Here is a 17,717-nt window from a genome sequence, read left to right on the forward strand (position 1 = left end):
TGATCTGGTAGATCTGATTGGGTTAGGCCGCTGCAACATATCAGAGAGGTAATTGGGCCCTGTACCATTTAGAGATTTGTACACCAGCAGCAATGCTTTAAAGTCAATTCTGTAGCTTACTGGAAGCCAGTGAAGGGACCTTAGAATTGGAGTAATGTGCTCTGTTCTTTTTGTTCGTGTGAGAACCCTCGCCGCTGCATTTTGAACCAGCTGAAGTCGTTTGATGGTCTTTTTTGGCAAGCCTGTGAAAAGGCCATTGCAGTAATCAACCCTACTAGATGAAGGCATGTATTAGTTTTTCCAGATCATTTTTTGACATAAGTCCTCTTAGTTTGGAAATGTTTTTTAGGTGATAAAATGCCGTTTTAGTGATTGCTTTCATGTGACTGTCAAAGTTTAGCTCGCTATCAATGAAAACACCAAGATTTTTAACCATTTCTTTAGTTTTCATCCCTTTTGTGCCAAGAATAGTGGTAATCCTGAGTCTTTCATCTTTTTTTCCAAATATAATTACTTCTGTTTTATCTGTGTTCAGCTGAAGAAAATTTTGTGACATCCAGCTATTGATTTGATCGATACACTGGTAGAGACATTCAAGGGGGGCATAATCATTAGGTGATAGAGCGAAATAAATTTGGGTGTCATCTGCATAGCAGTGATACAAAATTGAATTTTTATTGATAATTTGCCCAAGTGGGAGCATATAAAGGTTGAAAAGTAATGTTCCAAGAATCGACCCCTGGGGGACACCACAGGTCAAGGACATTGACGTTGAGGAACAATTTCCCAGGGTAACAGAGAAGCTTCTATCTTTTAAGTATGAATTTAACCAATTGATAACTTTACCAGTCAATTCAACCCAGTGTTCAAGTCGATGTAGCAGTATGTTGTGATCAATAGTATCAAAAGCTGCACTGAGGTCCAGTAATACCAGGACCGATGTTTTGCCTGCATCAGTATTAAGACGTATGTCATTTATAACTTTAATCAGCGCTGTTTCAGTGCTATGATTGGCATGAAATCCTGACTGAAAATTATCAAAACGGCTGTTTGCTATCAAGAAGGCAGTTAATTGATTGAAGACAATTTTTTCAAGGATTTTCCCAATGAATGGTAAATTTGATATTGGCCTGTAGTTATTTAATACTGAAGGATCCAGATTATTTTTTTTGAGAAGGGGCTTTACAACGGCTTTTTTTAGGGACACAGGAACAACGCCAGTCTCCAGGGATGTATTTATAATTTGAAGCACATCTGTAATTATAAGATGAAGAACAGACTTAAAAAAGTTGGTGGGCAGAATGTCCAGTTCAGATGTTGAGGAACTGAGATTTTGTACAGTTTTTTCAAGAGTCTCATAATCAATTAAACAAAATTCTGACATTGTGTTGAAGTTATCTATCTGTGTCATTGGTGATTGCAGTTTTTCAATTTTTTGCAACTGAGATATATTATGAGGAATATTCTGCCGTATTTTATCAATTTTACCTTTGAAAAAGGAAGCAAACTCATTGCATTTATTAACTGAGAGAAGTTCAGGTGCTAATTGTGGTGGGGGATTAGTTAGCTTCTCTACTGTTGAAAATAGCACACGGGCATTGTTCATATTCCTGCTGATGATGTTGGAGAAGAAAGACTGTCTTGCTTTACGAATTTCATAATTATAATTACAAAGCATCTCTTTATGGATTTGATAATGAATGTGAAGTTTAGATTTACGCCATTTTCTTTCAGTAAGTTGAACAGGATTTCAATTATGCTAATTTATTCAGAGTTTTCAAATTGGAAAATACATTTTTATCACACATGTGCTTAGTTAACAGTTTAACAAACCTCACATAATGCACATAATAATTTTTAATTTTCTTATTTTGTTACATTACGTATAGTTTATCAGTGCTAAAATTTGTGTGAAGAACGCTAACTAATGCTAATTAAAGTAACCCTAATGTTAAGCATTACTGGTTATTTTAAGTCCAGTAAACAACATGGCACGGCAAAAACAATTTTAACAGGTACATTTGGAAATCTGGTGACTTTTCTGTGAAATATCTAATGAGGTCAGGTTTAATGTGCATGAATTTCATGACCTTGGTCTGATTCAAGTCACTGGTAATAATTCATGATGTCATGATAGGAACTTCTCATAAAAGCCGGCGTTCAGATTTCTTTTTGGAAAAAGGCAGCTTTCTTGCTGGTAAATTGACACAAATGTGTTGTGAGGCCTTCCAGCCTTGTCGCAAAGCTTACGTAGGTTTCGGTGTTGGAGGTATTCGGACTTCTTGACTATAGCTGACTGACGGTTGATCACGTGTCAGAATCAGATATTCTCACTGTCAGTAAGTGTGGACTGATCTCACTTTGCAAAGTGCAATAATTAACAGTTATTCTATCCACGTTCACTGGATATGAGCAGTCGCGCGCTCTGATTGGCTACTCTACTACTAGGCTATCAGCTCATATACTGTGAGTAGAGAAAAACAAAATGGCGGAGCGTGTTGCTGAACCAACCGAGGATGAAATAAAAACTCTACTCGAAAACAAAACCCCCCAAAATACAAAAAAAGCAACGAAATATGGACTGAAAGTATTTGATGGTAAGAACTATATATTTTTTATTTTTCAAGAACTATTATTATAGCATTTTTCACAAATTGCTCCTGTCACTTCACCGGTTTGTTTACATTCTAAGCAGAAATTATTTTGTCGGATGTTTTGTATAAAGTTTTTATTTATCGAATTTGCAAAAAATCAAAATAAAAATGCTTTTTCTCAAAATTCAGTGAATGTGGATAGAATAAAACAGTTATTCCACTCAATCTTGTCATACATGGCTTATAGCCAACTCAGTACTATGCGTCTCGTCAGCTATCAGCTCATGTGCGACTCGATTTCGTGGAATAACTGTTAATTATTCGCCGAAGGTGAAGTGAGTATCGGTCAATAATAACTGAGACGAAGTCGCGGTTGTGATTCACCAATATTCACTGAGCCTGAGGCGGATAATTGTTTTAATATAAATACACAGGTGATTATTTAAAAAACTGTGTTAAAAAATAATTTATTTCAATATTCAAAAGCGGCATGCAAATGTAATAAACATTTAATATATAAAAATTATTGCTGTCAAGCGATTAAAATATTTAATCACGATTAATGTCGTGACTGTCATAGTTAACTCACGATTAATCGCAATTTAATCGCACATTTTTGTCACATGAAAAACCATTGTAATTCTCTTATCAGCATAAAAAAGTGAATGGGCTTGCTCACCGTTCGAACTACAGGGGTACTCGGGGGATCCGAGATCCCCTGAAACAGACATGAGATCCCTTGAAAACATGATTTGGGAAATGTTGGGGGGTCTCTAAAATACTGGCAAAATGATGTTTATTGACATAGCAATCGTGTGTAACGGGAAGCATTTGCATATCCGAAGTGAGCGCGCGATGGAGATCTGCGCTCTGAGACAAGCGCAAGCACCCCCCCCCCCCCCCCCCCCCCCCCAAGGGAAAAAAGGGACCCCCCGAAAATATCGGCATAGTTCGAACACTGGTTGTACCAATGTTTTTTTTTTTATTGCAGAGCATAACACGTCTTGTCACAGCCACTGCAAAGTCTGGCTGGAGCCGCCGATGGGAAACCGAAACCTAAGCCGAGCACCGTGGCTCTTCGGGGGAGGGCAGAGGACTCTGGCTGTGCGTGGCGTGGCATTACAGTCTAGCTGCTATCGTTTTTCTAAGCAAAGTCTCTGTTCCAAGTTCCTGGCAGTTTCAAAAGCTTATGAAAAACCTACATCATGTCACAGAGCGTTAATCTCGCGATAAAAAAATTATCGCCGTTAAAATTGAGTCAAGTTAACGCGTTAATAACGCGACATTTTTGACAGCACTAATAAAAATAAATATAATAAATGACTTGTGTCGCTTATATGTGCCAAGTCACATAAAATACTTTGTTTTGAAATCGATAAAATAAATCACAATTCCACCTTAACTTTGAATAGTTTTAGACCAAACTTCGTAGCATCTTTATTGCTTTTACCGTAGGAGCAGCGTTTTCTTTCGTCATTTGTAATTCTTCTTCACTTATGGTGACAAAGTGATTGGCCGCCATTTTGCCGAGTCGCTTGAGGTGATTATCAAGGACTAGTCCGAATCTCTTGGCCAATCAGTGCACACGATTTCCTACCATATAATCACCTCTGTATTTATACTAAAGAAATATAACCGGTCAGTAGCCCAGTCAGTAGCTTGTAGTTTTAAATGTATGCACTGTTGTAAATCCAGAAATTATCACTACTTGAGTGCATTATTTGAGTGCATTCGTCGTTGGCTACTGGAGGTACGGATTACTTGGAATACTGTGTTTTTCTGTTACTTGTATCTGTCGAATACTTTGTTTATCTGTTATGCGTGTGCTAATTCATCACCTTGTTTTGACCTCTGCTTAGCTACTAGACAGGATTCGCCATCAGTTTCGATTGCAGATGTTTTTTATTAGCTAATTAGCAGGGATTTTAGGGTGGTTTCAAGAAATAATAATCCGAATCTCTTCACCAAACAGCGCAGCCGCGATTTCCTAGAATCACCTCCGTATTTATACTGATTAACATTATAAGAAGACCAGAAAGACTAAGTTGAACACAGTTCTCATGAATAGCTGCACTGTAAAATATAATAAGTTGACTTTACTTAAAAAAAATATGCAAAGTCGTTGCCTCAAAAAAAGTCATTTATGTTGATTTAGATAAATTAGATTGGGTTAACTTATTTTTTGTGAGTTTGCAGTACTCAAATTAACTTAGATTAGTTTGATTACATTAACTTATTTATTTTGAGTTTGCAGTACTCACATAAACTTATATTAATTTGATTACATTAACTTATTTATTGTGAGTTTGCAGTACTCATCTTATATAATTTTGATTACATTAACTTGTACTGTAAACTTAAAATAAATAAGTTAATGTAATCAAAATTATATAAGATGAGTACTGCAAACTCACAATAAATAAGTTAATGTAATCAAATTAATATAAGTTTATGTGAGTACTGCAAACTCACAATAAATAAGTTAATGTAATCAAATTAATATAAGTTTATGTGAGTACTGCAAACTCAAAATAAATAAGTTAATGTAATCAAACTAATCTAAGTTAATTTGAGTACTGCAAACTCACAAAAAATAAGTTAACCCAATCTAATTTATCTAAATCAACATAAATGACTTTTTTTGAGGCAACGACTTTGCATATTTTTTTTAAGTAAAGTCAACTTATTATATTTTACAGTGTGTGGAACATGTTATGCAAATATTATGACCATCCATTTTAAGATACTCGAGTGTATATCTGTGTGAAACTGAGTTGGTTGTATGTGGGTTGAAGTGCAGAGTTGACCAAGATAGTAACAGTAGGGTAATTGCGCAGAATGTGGTGCACTGAAAATCATTCTCACAGCACAAGTGAGTTTTTGTGGGATTTTTTTCTCACATCGCTTAATTCCGGCAGATAAAAGCAGCATGTGTAAGGTCTATACCTTACACATAAAGTGCTTTCCTATAGACTCACACCCTCTGCATCACACCGAGGAGAGGTTGACGTTAACTCTATTACCTCAGGTGACTTAATGAGACTTGATGTGTAACACAGGGACAGATGAATCGGCGTGTAAATCTGATCTCGATACCTGCCTTCACACAGAAATCTTGAAAGGCAGACGGCTCTCTGAAGTACTGAAGGCTCACTACGTCCTGGCTGGCTGCGATTTCTCTGACGGCTGCTAACGCTCAAACCGTGTCTGACATCACAGGACTGATAGAAGTGACACTTTATATTCTCTAGTTTCATCATCATCATCATCATCATCATCATCATATATTTACAGTATTGTACAAGAGTCTTAGGCACCTTAATTTTTTTAATACAAATTTTGTTTTAGATGTTTATTTCTAGCCCTGCGATAACCTGGCGACTTGTCCAGGGTGTACCCGCCTCTCGCCCATAGTCAGCTGGGATAGGCTCCAGCTTGCCTGTAACCCTGAACAGGATAAGCGGCTACAGATAATGGATGGATGGATCGATGGATAGATGGATGGATGGATGTTTATTTCTTCATTATTGGATCAGTAGAAGGCATTTTAGATTTCCAAATATTACTTACAACAAAAATTAAATGCCACAGAATGTTTGGATGTCAGGAAAGAAAGTAGCATATGACATATTATTCTATCCACATTCACTGGATATGAGCAACCGCGCGCTCTGATTGGCTGCTCTACTACTAGGCTATCAGCTCGTATACCGTGAGTAGAGAAAAACAAAATGGCGGAGCGTGTTGCTGAACCAACCGAGGACGAAATACAAACTCTACTCAAAAACAAACCCCCAAAAAATACAAAAAAGCAGCAAAATATGGAATGAAAGTATTTGATGGTAATAACATATCTTTTTTATTTTTCAGGAATTACAGAGTTAGTCAAAATTATGTTAACACTAATGGATTATTTTTATTATTATTATTTTTATTTTTATTATGCTTTAAATGGTACTGTTGCTCGCTGGTTTTCGTGTGTTGAACACGATGGCGAACAGGTTGAGACCATCCTGTAAATCATCCTGCACGTATGATGTTGTTAGGGTTTTGCTGGGATTCGAACCTGGTTCGTTGGTGTGATAATCCAGCAAACCCCCACTAGGCCACCAGGGGGATGACTCAAATGCAGAGGCGTGAGGCGGAAGTAGAAAAAGAATCAAAAGGTTTATTTAAACTATATACACTATATGCAGGGCAAAACAAAAGACAAAAAAAAAAAAAAAAAAACCAAAGAGTAAAATCCAAAAGAAAAGCAAAGTGCAAAAATACAAAAGCTAAGAAGATCAAAAAACACAGTACAAAGGAAACTGGAGATAAACATAACAGCACAAAGACTCCGTGACAAGAGGACTGAACTCAGGGGTATAAATAGACAAACTAATTAAGGACACAGGTGAAGATAATTAGGCAATTAACACAAACACAAAACACAGGAACAGTGGCGGCCTCTAGAGGCCAAAATAAACACGACATGAAAAGGAAATAACAGCGGCCTCTAGAGGCCAAAACAGTCCTAGTCCTAACAGGACCCCCCCCTCTAGGAGCGTCTCCTGACGTTCCCAGGGCGATCCGGATGGGCCGAATGGAAGTCCCGACATAGTTCTTTATCAAGGACATCCCGAGCAGGAACCCAGCAGCGCTCCTCAGGACCATAGCCCTCCCAGTCCACCAGATATTGCAACCCGCCGCGGACCCGGCGGGAGTCAAGCAGGCGATTCACAGTGAACACAGTCTGCCCCTGGAAGATGCGGGGGGGTGGGGGGTTCCTAGGGGCAGGGGCATACGTAGACGTCAGTACGGGCCGTAACAGGGAAACATGGAAAGTGGGGTTGATCCTCAGAGTCCGGGGCAACTGGAGCCGGTAGGAGACAGGGTTCACCCTGCGCACCACCTTGAAGGGGCCAATGTAGCGAGGAGCAAGCTTGCGGTTCTCCACCCGCAGTGGAAGGTCCTTAGTGGACAGCCAAACACGCTGCCCAGGGCGGAAAGCGTGTGCAGGTCTTCTATGGCGGTTGGCCTGAGTCTGGTTGGTTCTGGAGGTCTGTATGAGGGTCTTCCTGACCTTGCTCCAGGTCTTGCGACACCGTCTCACATATTGGTTGACCGAGGGCACCCCCGCGTCCTCCTCCTGGTCCAGGAACAGAGGTGGCTGGAACCCGAATTGGCACTGGAATGGCGACAGCTTGGTGGCCGATGACTGCAGGGTGTTGTGGGCGTACTCCGCCCATGGCAGCCAGGTGCTCCACGATGTCGGGTTATCCATAGCCAGGCCTCGCAGGGTGGTTTCCAGGTCCTGGTTGAGCCTCTCCGTCTGACCATTGGACTGTGGGTGAAACCCAGAGGAGAGGCTGGCAGTGGCTCCGATGACCTTGCAGAACCCGTGCCACACTCGGGAGGAGAACTGGGGCCCTCGGTCTGAGACGATGTCCTGTGGAAGACCAAAGACTCGGAAGACATGATTAAACAAAAGTTTCGCAGTTTCAAGAGCAGAGGGGAGTTTGCACAGTGGTATGAAGCGGCAGGCCTTGGAGAATCTGTCAACTAAGACCAAAATGACCGTGTTACCTTGTGACTCAGGGAGACCCGTGATAAAGTCGACTGCCACGTGGGACCAGGGACGCCGGGGAATGGTCAGAGGATGCAGGAGACCCTGGGGACGCTGTCGTGGGTTCTTGGTTCTGGTGCAAACCTCACAGGACAGGACAAATGACCTTACTTCCTTCTCCATGTTAGGCCACCAGAAGCGTCTTTTCAGGAAGTCCAGGGTCCTCCGAGCTCCCGGGTGGGCGGTGAGAGGGGAAGAGTGACCCCACTGGAGAACCTTGGCCCGGGCTTGATGTGGGACGTACAAGAGGCCTGGTGGCCCCGTCCCAGGACCGGGGTCCTGGCGTTGGGCTCGTCGGACAGCCTCCTCAATACCCCAGCGGACAGGGGCCACAATCCGGGACACAGGGATAATAGGCCCGACTTCATTCTCCCTGTTAGTGGCAGAGAACAGTCTGGACAGTGCGTCAGGTTTGGTGTTCTTGGAGCCGGGGCGGTATGAGAGGGTGAAGTCAAACCGACTGAAAAACAGGGCCCACCTAGCCTGTCGAGGGTTCAGTCTCTTGGCTTGCTGGAGGTACTCCAGGTTCTTGTGGTCAGTCCAAACCAGGAATGGATGTTGTGCTCCCTCCAGCCAGTGCCTCCACTCCTCAAGGGCCAGTTTGACCGCTAGCAGTTCTCGATCCCCCACATCGTACCGGGACTCAGCAGGACTCAGGCGGTGGGAGAAGTAAGCGCAGGGGTGCAGCTTTCCTTCCGAACGTTGAGAGAGCACCGCGCCGACACCACTGTCCGAGGCGTCCACCTCCACGATGAATGGTTGGGAGGTGTCCGGGAGAACCAGAATGGGTGCCGTGCAGAAGCGGTCCTTGAGGTCTTTGAACGCCTTTTCTGCCTGAGGAGACCAGCCATAAGATCCACCTGTCCCTTTGGTGAGGTCTGACATGGGTGCTGCCACAGAACTGAAGTTCCTGATGAACTTGCGGTAGAAGTTAGCGAATCCTAAGAACCGCTGAACCTCCTTAACGGACTTGGGAGTAGGCCAGTCCCGGACGGCCAGGGTCTTGGCAGGGTCCATTTGGAGTTGGCCTGTCCGTACAATAAATCCCAGAAAGGAGACCTCGGGAACATGAAATTCGCATTTCTGGGCCTTGGCGAACAGATTGTTCTGTAGCAGCCTCTGGAGAACCTGGCGGACATGGTGGCGGTGCTCCTGCACGGTCTTGGAAAAGATAAGGATGTCGTCGAGGTAGACAAAAACGTATAGGTTAATCATGTCCCTTAAGACGTCGTTGATTAGGGCCTGAAAAACAGCTGGTGCGTTGGTGAGTCCGAAGGGCATCACCTGGTATTCGTAGTGCCCAGACGGGGTGTTAAAGGCAGTCTTCCACTCGTCTCCCTGTCGGATACGGATGAGGTGGTATGCGTTCCGTAGGTCCAACTTGGTGAAGACGGTGGCGCCTTGGAGCAGGTCGAAAGCTGTGGACATCAGCGGAAGGGGATATCGGTTGCGCACAGTGATCTTATTCAGGCCCCTGTAATCAATACATGGTCGGAGCCCCCCATCCTTCTTGCCGACAAAGAAGAAGCCGGCTCCAGCAGGTGAAGTGGAGGGTCGAATAAACCCAGAGACCAGGGCATCTTTGAGGTATTCCTCCATGGCCTTGCGTTCTGGCTGAGAGAGTGAAAACAGTCTGCCACGAGGAGGGGTAGTCCCAGGGAGCAAGTCGATGGCACAGTCGTAGGCCCGGTGCGGAGGAAGAACGGCGGCCCTGCTCTTGCTGAATACCTCCTTGAGATCCCAGTACTCTGTGGGAACTTGAGATAACTCGGTGAGATCAGGGGGCTCGGCAGGAGACACAGGAGAGCTAGAGAGCAGACAAGAGGCATGGCATGCAGGGCCCCATTCCACAACCTGGCTTGTTACCCAGTCTATGCGAGGGTTGTGGCGAGTAAGCCAAGGAAGGCCTAGAATAACTGGGAACTCAGGTGAAGGAATCAGGTGCAGGGATATTTCTTCCTTGTGACCTTGAGACTGGAGGAAAACTGGAGAAGTAACTTGGGTGACTCTTCCATCACCTAACGCTTGGCCATCGAGGGCAGACACAGACAGTGGGACTTCAAGAGGTGCAGTCGGAATATTGATGCTTTGGGCGAAGTGAATATCCATAAAGTTCCCAGCCGCCCCTGAGTCTATCAAAGCTTGACAAGAGTGGACAGACTCACCCCAGGAGATGGAGACCGGGATGTAGATTCCTTGGCCAGGGAGTCCGGGAGAGAGGGTAGGCCCCGTCACAACCCTCCCTCGGCTGGACGGGGCGGTCCTTTTCCCAAGAGTTCGGGACATGATGCTCGGAAGTGACCAGGCTTGCCACAGTAGATGCAGCACTTGTCCCTCCTTCTGCGCTCCCTCTCAGATGCGGAGAGGCGAGTACGACCCACTTGCATGGGTTCTGGACAGTCACTGAAGGAGGTAGACGGTCTCCAGGTAGAGGTAGGGAGGCTGGGGGGGCTCAAGGCTTGGTGGCGTTCTCTCATCCTGTTGTCCAGACGAATAGCATGTGAGATGAGGGTTTCGAGGTCACTTGGGCATCCAATAGAGGCCAGACCGTCCTTGATGGGGTCAGACAGACCATGGTGGAAGGCTGACACCAGGGCAGTCTCGTTCCATCCACTTACTGCTGCGAGTGTTCGGAACGAGATGGCGTAATCTGCGACGCTTCCTCCTTGCCGGATGGACATGAGCTTTCGGGCTGCGTCGGTACTGATGTCTGCCTGATCGAAGACCCGAAGCATCTCTTCAGAAAACAGCTGGAAATCAAAGCACTCAGGTCCCTGTCTTTGCCAGATAGCAGTAGCCCAGGCTCGCGCCTTACCAGCTAATAAGGTGATCACAAAGGCAATCTTGCAGCGATCCGTAGTGTAGGTGGTAGGCTGAAGCTCAAAGGTGAGTTGACACTGGGTAAGGAACTCTCGGCACTCACTGTGCTTGCCGTCATACCTCTGTGGTGCAGGAAGGCTGGGTTCGCGAGGTGAAGAAGGCAGCATTGCAGGAGGCACTGGAGCAGGAGCTGGATCAGGAGCAGGAACTGGATCAGGAGATGCAGGCAGAGATGTCAGCTGTGCCAGGGTTTTCCCAATTTGCTGAAGCAGTTCCTCGTGGCGAGCAAGGGCCTCACGTTGGCTGGTGAGCGTACGTCCATGAGCGTCCATGGTCGCTCCGAAGCGTGTCAAAGCTGCCATAATTCCCTGAAGGTTGGCCGGGTAGACAGTTGAAGCAGCCTCTGCTGAGTCGGTCATGACGGAGTCTTTCTGTTAGGGTTTTGCTGGGATTCGAACCTGGTTCGTTGGTGTGATAATCCAGCAAACCCCCACTAGGCCACCAGGGGGATGACTCAAATGCAGAGGCGTGAGGCGGAAGTAGAAAAAGAATCAAAAGGTTTATTTAAACTATATACACTATATGCAGGGCAAAACAAAAGACAAAAAAAAAAAAAAAAAAAACCAAAGAGTAAAATCCAAAAGAAAAGCAAAGTGCAAAAATACAAAAGCTAAGAAGATCAAAAAACACAGTACAAAGGAAACTGGAGATAAACATAACAGCACAAAGACTCCGTGACAAGAGGACTGAACTCAGGGGTATAAATAGACAAACTAATTAAGGACACAGGTGAAGATAATTAGGCAATTAACACAAACACAAAACACAGGAACAGTGGCGGCCTCTAGAGGCCAAAATAAACACGACATGAAAAGGAAATAACAGCGGCCTCTAGAGGCCAAAACAGTCCTAGTCCTAACAGATGTATGTTTTGTGAATAAATGGTTTCTACCATTTAAGGCCAAGTTTACATTAGACCGTATCTGTCTCGTTTTCTTCGCGGATGCACTGTCCGTTTACATTAAAACGCCTGGAAACGCCGGGAAACGGGAATCCGCCAGGGTCCATGTATTCAATCTAGATCGTGTCTGGTCCGGTGCCGTGTAAACATTGAGAATACGCGGATACGCTGTGCTGAGCTCTAGCTGGCGTCGTCATTGGACAACGTCACTGTGACATCCACCTTCCTGATTCGCTTGCGTTGGTCATGTGACGCGACTGCTGAAAAACGGCGCGGACTTCCGCCTTGTATCACCTTTCATTAAAGAGTATAAAAGTATGAAAATACTGCAAATACTGATGCAAATACTGCCCATTGTGTAGTTATGATTGTCTTTAGGCTTGCCATCCTTCCACTTGCAAGTGGTAAGTGATATGCACTGGGATCACACACACAGCGGCTCAGTCCCGAATCGTGGCTCGTGCGCTTCACTCGCGCACTGTGTGAGCTGCGCAGGGCCGGAGTGCGCACCCTCCAGAGGGCACTCGCTGTTCAGGGCGGAGTGATTTGGAGCGCAGGATGCCTGCGGAGCCGAGCGTATCCGTGTATTGGCGTTGCTGTGTGCACGCGAATCGTGTATTGGTGTTGCTGTGTGCACACTAATCGTTTTAAAAACGTTAATCTGATGATCCGCTGATACGGTCTAATGTAAACCCCACCTAAGTGTTAGCATAATTTTGACGAACGCTGTATTATTGTAGCATTTTTCACAAATTGCGACTGTCATTTCGCCGGTTTGCTTATATTCTAAGCGGAAATGATTTTGTCGGATGTTTTGTATAAAGTTTTTATTTATTGAATTTGCAAAAAATCAAAATAAAAATGCTTTAAAATTCCAGTGAATGTGGATAGAATAAAGCAGTTATTCCACTCAATCTTGGCTCATGTACGACTCGATTTCCTGGTTAAATAGTTAAATAGACCTGTTAAATAGACCCCTTCGCATGTTTGTAAACAAACCGACCGTTGCCAGGATGCGTGCGCAGCCTGGACCCAGAAACAATGGCGCTGCCCATAGATCGGCATTATGAGCTGTCAGATTATGCAAAACAATTGTCGTTACAAGATCGAGAATGCTACATAAATAAGTTAACTCTAACAAGTGGACATCGCCTACCGGATCCGCATTTAATTAAAGAGTGGACGGACGATGTTAGTAAGTTCCCTCCTCATTTTCCTCTGATACCTGAAGGCAGTCATACTATTTACAAAAAATGTCAAACTCAAAAAAAAAAAAACTATTTACAAAGGTAGCCTGCCATCAACATTCTGGTTACAGCGAGACTACAACTTGATTAACAATGAGACATTCATATTCATTTTGTTTTTATCAAATTATGCCAGTGATGTGATGGCAATGTGGCTTTAGCTACAACAGCAAATACCAACACTAAACAGCAATTTGCAGGAGGGAATGGCATGAAAGGAATGATAGTGTAAAGAGTGCAGCTAAGAGAAATCAGAGCTGCGTAAAAAGCGAGAGGCAGAGAGCAGAAATGAAACTGAACGGGGCGGGAGCTAGGTTAGAGCAGTCAACGTAAGTTGGCATTTAGAGTGAGGGCACACAATTTTACCTTTCCATCCTTGCTTTAAAATTGTGATTTTCGGCATACACAAATAATGATGGCACAAAATCTGGGCTGCTTGAGTCAAGCGAGACCTCTCCTACAAACAAAATTGCATGCAAAGCTAAGTTAACATGCTAACAATATTCATTACATTGTGTAACTATGACCCAGCTAATCAGACAAACGTTACCAAAGTATTTTGCTACATTGATAAACGAAGACTAGAAAGAATAAAAAAGAAAGATTTAATAAATAGCCTGATCTTACCTGTGATGAAGTGGGCGCTGCAAACCCGCGCATTTTTGATGGTGCTTTCATCCCAGTCTACACGTTTGATGGCTTGTAGTCATAGACGTCGGTGATTTTTTTGGAATGGGTGAGATCCTGCTGGAATTCTGTACATTTTAACCCCATCACTGCTACGATTCTGACACCTGACAACACAACAACTAGGCATTTCTTCCAAATATTTCTTCTCGTCTCTACCGTCGCTGAGTCTTTTTTGGGTCCAGGCTGCGCGCGCAATTTCCTCTTACGTATGAATGACGTTTACTGCGAAGGGGTCTATAGACCTACTGTTAAATAGGCCACTTTTCTGAAAAACAAACAAACATGATGATGGTTCTCAGGGGTTTCTTGCAAAAACAGAAGCATGTATGACATTTTTCTCCAGAAAAAAATACGTATGAAAAATAATATAAAAAATGACAAATTGCTAGTATATTACAACAGTAATGTATTTAAAATGCACATGAGCAATTCATTCCATACAAATTAATCTCTGCCATATTTGTATATTTTCAAGAATTTTTCCTGTTTTTTTTTCCAACTTTTGGTGCTTTGTTTTTAAACTTTGGACTAACCCAGAAACTGGGGCGGCACGGTGGTGTAGTGGTTAGCGCTGTTGCCTCACAGCAAGAAGGTCCTGGGTTCGAGCCCCGGGGCCGGCGAGGGCCTTTCTGTGCGGAGTTTGCATGTTCTCCCCGTGTCCGCGTGGGTTTCCTCCGGGTGCTCCGGTTTCCCCCACAGTCCAAAGACATGCAGGTTAGGTTAACTGGTGACTCTAAATTGACCGTAGGTGTGAATGTGAGTGTGAATGGTTGTCTGTGTCTATGTGTCAGCCCTGTGATGACCTGGCGACTTGTCCAGGGTGTACCCCGCCTTTCGCCCGTAGTCAGCTGGGATAGGCTCCAGCTTGCCTGCGACTCTGTAGAAGGATAAAGCGGCTACAGATAATGAGATGAGATGAGACTAACCCAGAAACTGTTGAGGACTTACGATGGTCATATAGCAGGAACAAGACAAGTGTATTAGGTTTCACACAGGTAACAAATCTGTACAAATGTCAAGATATTAAATGTGAAAAGATGACACAATGAAAACAAAACAGTTCAAAAGTTTGCATCTTCATTTTATCACAAAATGCATGATAAAAACTTGAACCAACCAGCTGAAGCAAGTTGGCCAGCACAGTACGAGTCTGTCAGGACCTACGGCAGGATGTTCACGCTGATGGATGTGGTAGAGAGGTGCTAATACATTGTGCAGAGTAACAGATGAGCTCCATGCACTAATTTCAAGAATTATTTTAAATAATTATTTTTACATTGCCTGTCATAATAATATCTAGCTACGACACTAGCGTGGTGTTGTGCACGCGATGAAATGTGCTTCATTGTGTCTTGTAATACTTTTAACAGCCGTCCAAATAGTGCATTTTTTTTGTCCACTGTGAAAAGGAAAGAAAGCTTGAGGACCACGCACACACGCGCGCACACACACACACACACGTGTGTGCTGTGGATGGCTGAGATTAACACTTCTCACAGACTGCTGTGACTTTCCTGCTTTGCGACAGCTCAGCTGTGGTGTACGGTACTTTTCACTGGCTCGCCCCTCGGTGCCTCTTTTCATTCTTCCTTTGACGCACCTGGGCCTGAGGAGCGCTGAAATGTGCCGATCTCCATAATTAATTTCAGCAATTTTCCTAATCAAATTGAGTCCTGGTGGAAAGTCATTGAATTATAGTCTGAGAACAGCAGAGCCATTTTAGTGCTGGAAGGAAGAACATAGTTTTGTGCTATTTTTGGTCACATTTATAACTTGCATGTTTCCTATTTATGATTCCTATTTTTAAACAGTAGTTATAGTACCAGTTAAAAGTTTGTACACCCGTTCTCTACTCATTCATAGGTTATATCTGTCTTTTGCATTTTCTAAATTGTAGAACGGTACTGAGGATAAGCGGCTACAGATAATGGATGGATGGATAGAACAATACTGAAGACATCCAAACTATGAAATAACATATGGAATACACACACACACACACACACACACATAATATATGGAGTGATGCAGTAAACAAAAATAGGTTCAACAAAATATGTTTCGTATTTTAGATTCGTCAAAGTAGCCAGCGTTTACCTTGATGATGCTTTGTACACTATCGGCATTATCTTAACCAGCTTCATGAGGTAGTCACCTGGAATGTTGTTCAATTAACCCTTGTGTGGTGTTCATATTTTTGTTACTCAGCCAGTGTTGGTGGGTCTGGTGGACCCGCTGCATTTTGGTGTTTTAAATTCAACACAATTAAACAATTTTACGTGAAATACTTAACATATGTTTACTTCATCCCAATTACAAGCAATATAAACGGCATATATTGTTAATGGTTAATATTTACCCTTTACCGTTGTTAGATTACATCTCATCTCATCTCATTATCTCTAGCTGCTTTATCCTTCTACAGGGTCGCAGGCAAGCTGGAGCCTATCCCAGCTGACTATGGGTGAAAGGCGGGGTACACCCTGGACAAGTCGCCAGGTCATCACAGGGCTGACACATAGACACAGACAACCATTCACACTCACATTCACACCTACGGCCAATTTAGAGTCACCAGTTAACCTAACCTGCATGTCTTTGGACTGTGGGGGAAACCGGAGCACCCGGAGGAAACCCACGCAGACACGGGGAGAACATGCAAACTCCGCACAGAAAGGCCCTCGCCGTCCACGGGGCTCGAACCCGGACCTTCTTGCTGTGAGGCAACAGCGCTAACCACTACACCACCGTGCCGCCCGCTGTTAGATTACATTTATTTTAAAAAAGTGCTACTCGTTTTTTGTTTGTTTTTTAATAAAATTAACCCTGTCATTTTACAAAAAGAAAATCAATTATAGTCAAGATATGAGTGGAAATCTGAGTTTGAAAAAATAATTAATCGTATCATTGTTCCTTTGATAAAAAATGAAAACGGGTCCCACAGTCCAGAACACCATACAAGGGTTAACGGCTGTGCCTCGTCAAAAGGTAACTAGTGGACGAGTTTCTTGCCTTTTTAATACTTTAGAGATCAAACAGTAAATAGTAAACTAGATAGAGACTGTGACTAAAGTCATAGTAATTTGCACTAGCTGTTACAAACCAGGACATCTGGTCACTGTACTGTATAGATCCGAAACGGTAAGAGATAGAGAAAGACGCTATGTGAGGAAAAGTTACGCCCTGCAACCCTGAACCAAACCCAACAACACCCCCTACCCCCCCCCCCCCCCCCCAAAAAAAAAAAAAAAAAATTAACCTGATCAAAAAAATCATGAAAATTGACAGTTACACTACCGTTCAAAAGTTTGGGGTCACCCAGACAATTTTGTGTTTTCCATGAAAAGTCACACTTTTATTTACCACCATAAGTTGTAAAATGAATAGCAAATATAGTCGAGACATTTTTCTGGCCATTTTGAGCATTTAATCGACCCCACAAATGTGAAGCTCCAGAAACTCAATCTGCTCAAAGGAAGGTCAGTTTTATAGCTTCTCTAAAGAGCTCAACTGTTTTCAGCTGTGCTAACATGATTGTACAAGGGTTTTCTAGTCATCCATTAGCCTTCTGAGGCAATGAGCAAACACATTGTACCATTAGAACACTGGAGTGAGAGTTGCTGGAAATGGGCCTCTATACACCTATGGAGATATTGCACCAAAAACCAGACATTTGCAGCTAGAATAGTCATTTAGCACATTAGCAATGTATAGAGTGGATTTCTGATTAGTTTAAAGTGATCTTCATTGAAAAGAACAGTGCTTTTCTTTCAAAAATAAGGACATTTCAAAGTGAC

The 17,717-nt window shown here is 43.4% G+C and overlaps 1 protein-coding gene across 1 annotated transcript in view; it reads left to right on the forward strand.

Moving 5' to 3' along the window:
- The window catches only part of LOC132899179 (heterogeneous nuclear ribonucleoprotein L-like), a 242,033-nt gene that overhangs the window by 44,855 nt on the left and 179,461 nt on the right, over positions 1-17,717 (forward strand). The window lies entirely within an intron of this gene.

Source organism: Neoarius graeffei, chromosome 15, assembly GCF_027579695.1.
Source record: "Neoarius graeffei isolate fNeoGra1 chromosome 15, fNeoGra1.pri, whole genome shotgun sequence".
Taxonomy (NCBI): domain Eukaryota; kingdom Metazoa; phylum Chordata; class Actinopteri; order Siluriformes; family Ariidae; genus Neoarius; species Neoarius graeffei.